Source organism: Lissotriton vulgaris, chromosome 12 (genome assembly GCF_964263255.1).
Source record: "Lissotriton vulgaris chromosome 12, aLisVul1.2, whole genome shotgun sequence".
Classification (NCBI taxonomy): domain Eukaryota; kingdom Metazoa; phylum Chordata; class Amphibia; order Caudata; family Salamandridae; genus Lissotriton; species Lissotriton vulgaris.
In genome coordinates this window covers 56321805-56324852 of record NC_141700.1, presented here as the reverse complement: position 1 = coordinate 56324852, position 3048 = coordinate 56321805, and positions in this window count along the sequence as shown.

The window sequence follows — 3048 nt, the reverse complement described above, 5'->3', positions numbered from 1 at the left end:
TGCAGCTTAAGGCTGCCCGGCGGGCCCTTTCCTAGCGCCCACGGAGAGGAAGCCTGATGCTAGGCGCGGGGTGCCTTTGTGAGGAGGGCACTCCTTACACGCCCCCCCCCCCCTCCAGCCTGCACAGCGTGTAGCTAGCAAACCCGGGGGCCATCTGCAGAACCGGCTGATGACTCACTGGGGAGCCCCCCACCCCCTGCGCCGCCCCCTCACTGTGCCTCCTGCTCCAGTCTTGTTCTCTCTCCCTCGCATCCTCTTCTGCCCTCCTTTTACCCCTCTCTCTCACCCCTCTTTCTTACCTCCATCTGCTTTGTCCTCCCTCCCCCCTGCTCTCTTCCCTCCCTTCGTTGTTCTCTCTTCCTCTCTCCATTGACTCGCTCTTCCTCGTCCCTCTCCCCCCTCCCTCCAGCACGCGGCTTCTTTCTCTTACCACCCACCTGTTCCCCTCACCTCTCCCCTCCCCCCATGTTTTGTTCCGCCATCATCCACTTCTTCAGCATCCCTCTCACCCCTCTCCCCCCCCCCCACGGTCTGTTCCTCTCCATCATCCACCCGTCCCCTTCCCTCTCACTCTTCTCCCTCCCAATATCTCACCCTCTTCCTCATCCACCTCCCCCCATTCCTCCTCAATCCTCTCCTTCCTCCCTTCTCTTCTACTCCATCATCGCCTCTTGCCCATCACCCTCCCCAGTTCCCTTCCTCTTCCTCCAAAGCTTTGCTACCATACATCTGCCACCTCTTCCTCACCCCACTCTCCTTCCCCACCCCCTTTCATTAGGTGTCTCCCCCTCCCCCACACCCTTCCATCAGTGGTCTCCCCCTCCAACACACCCTTCCATCAGTGGTCTCCCCCACCCTTCTATCAGTGGCCTCCCCCACACTATTCCATCGGGTGTCTCACCCTCCCCCCCCCCACCATTCCATCGGGTGTCTCACCCTCCCCCACACCCTTCCATCAGTAGTCTCACCCACCCACAGCCTTCTATCAATGGTCTCACCCACTCCACACCCTTCCATCAGTGGTCTCCCCTGCCCTTCTATCAGTGGTCTCACCCTCCCCCACACCATTCCATCGGGTGTCTCACCCTCCCCCACACCTTTCCATCAGTAGTCTCACCCACCCACACCCTTCTATCAGTGGTCTCACCCACCCCACACCCTTCCATCAGTGGTCTCCCCCACCCTTCTATCAGTGGTCTCACCCACCACACACCTTTCCATCAGTGGTCTCAGCCTCCCCACACCCTTCTATCAGTTGTCTCCTCCTCCCCACACCTTTCCATCAGTGGTCTCACCCTCCCCCACACCCTTCCATCAATTGTCTCCCCCTCCCCACACCTTTCCATCAGTGGTCTCACCCTCCCCCACACCCTTCCATCAATTGTCTCCCCCTCCCCACACCTTTCCATCAGTAGTCTCATCCACCCACACCCTTCTATCAGTGGTCTCATCCACCCCACATCCTTCCATCAGTGATCTCCCCCAACCTTCTATCAGTGGTCTCACCCACCCCACACCCTTCCATCAGTGGTCTCCCCCCCCCTTCCATCAGTGGTCTCACCCACCACACACCTTTCCATCAGTGGTCTCCCCCTCCCCCACACCTTTCCATCAGTGGTCTCACCCTGCCCCACACCCTTCCATCAAGTGACTCACCCTCCCCCACACCCTTCCACCAGTGGTCTCACCTTCCCCCATCATCCTTCTTAGTAAATTTTCATAAGAAAAATGTATGTGCAGCGAGACACAGGGGCACAGGTATCCCGCCGTGAAGGAAAACTGTCTTTGTCTGAAGGCGTTAAAGACTGAAGTCCTTCCAGTGCGAGGGGCTGGTACAGAGTCAGCTCCTCACCAGTCTTCTTACCCGGGCACCCCATCCCACCTCGCCCGAATAGGTCAAAAATCGTGTTTTTTTTCTATTCTGGCCTTAACTGCACCCCACAAATCAACACAGTGATCAAGGGAACCACATTTAAACTCTTTCTCCCCTAAATCTGCCCCTGAAATGAGCTCACACGTGCTCTATTCTAGGACTTGATGGGTCGAGACAATACAACTCAAAACACTATGCATCAAACACAACAATAAAACTCACAAACGTTATGTATCAAACACCGGACAATCAAACTCAAAACGATATGTATCAAATACCAGCCAACCAAACTCAAAACACATTCATCAACCACAGGACAATCAAACTCAAGACACTATTCACCATCCACCAGATACTCAATCTCAAAACACTATTGCTCAGCCACTAGACAATCAAACTCAAGACACTATTCACTATTCACCATTCACCAGATAATCTCAAAACACTATGCTTCAGCCACCTGACAATCAAACTCGAGACACTGTTCACCAGCCACCAGATACTAAAACTCAAAACACTATTCCTCAGCCACCAGACGATCAAACTCAAGACACTATTCACCACACACCAGATACTCCACCTCAAAACACTATTCCTCAGCCACCAGACAATCAAACTTAAGACACTAGTCACCATCCACCAGATACTCAATCTCAACACACTATTCCTCAGCCACCAGACAAGCAAACTCAAGACACTATTCACCATCCACCAGATACTCAATCTCAAAACACTATTGCTCAGCCACCAGACAATCAAACTCAAGACACTATTCACTATTCACCATTCACCAGATAATCTCAAAACACTATACTTCAGCCACCAGACAATCAAACTCAAGACACTCTTCACCATCCACCAGATACTAAAACTCAAAACATTATTCCTCAGCCACCAATCAAACTCAAGACACTATTCACCACACACCAGATAATCAACCTCAAAACACTATTCCTCAGCCACCAGACAATCAAACTCAAGACACTATTCACCATTCACCAGATACTAAAACTCAAAACACTATTCCTCAGCCACCAGACAATCAAACTCAAGACACTATTCACCACACACCAGATACTCAACCTCAAAACATTGTTCCTCAGCCACCAGACAATCAAACTTAAAACACTAGTGACCATCCACCAGATACTCAATCTCAACACACTATTCCTCAG